We start from the raw sequence: 272 nt of genomic DNA, 5'->3' as shown, positions 1-272 counted from the left end.
ACACGATGCTGCTAATGTTTGTCCTCGGATTAGCCCTGTCATCCCATACCGTATCTCAGCTCTGCTGCTCCCCCCAGGGAATGCAGCTGGAGCTGGCTTCAACCACACGAGGCGGTTATGACATCACGTTGCTACTGGATCAGGCGACTAGGAGCAACTTGGCTGACAATGGGGATAATGGGGTGTGTGTGTGTGTGTCTATGTGTGTGTGTATGTGTGTGTGTGTGGGGGGGGGGGGGGGCACTTATGTAAAGTGTTAATGCTTTGAACAG

This window comes from Argentina silus, assembly GCF_951799395.1.
Source record: "Argentina silus genome assembly, chromosome: 8".
Taxonomy (NCBI): Eukaryota; Metazoa; Chordata; class Actinopteri; order Argentiniformes; family Argentinidae; genus Argentina; species Argentina silus.
This window is presented reverse-complemented; position numbering follows the sequence as displayed.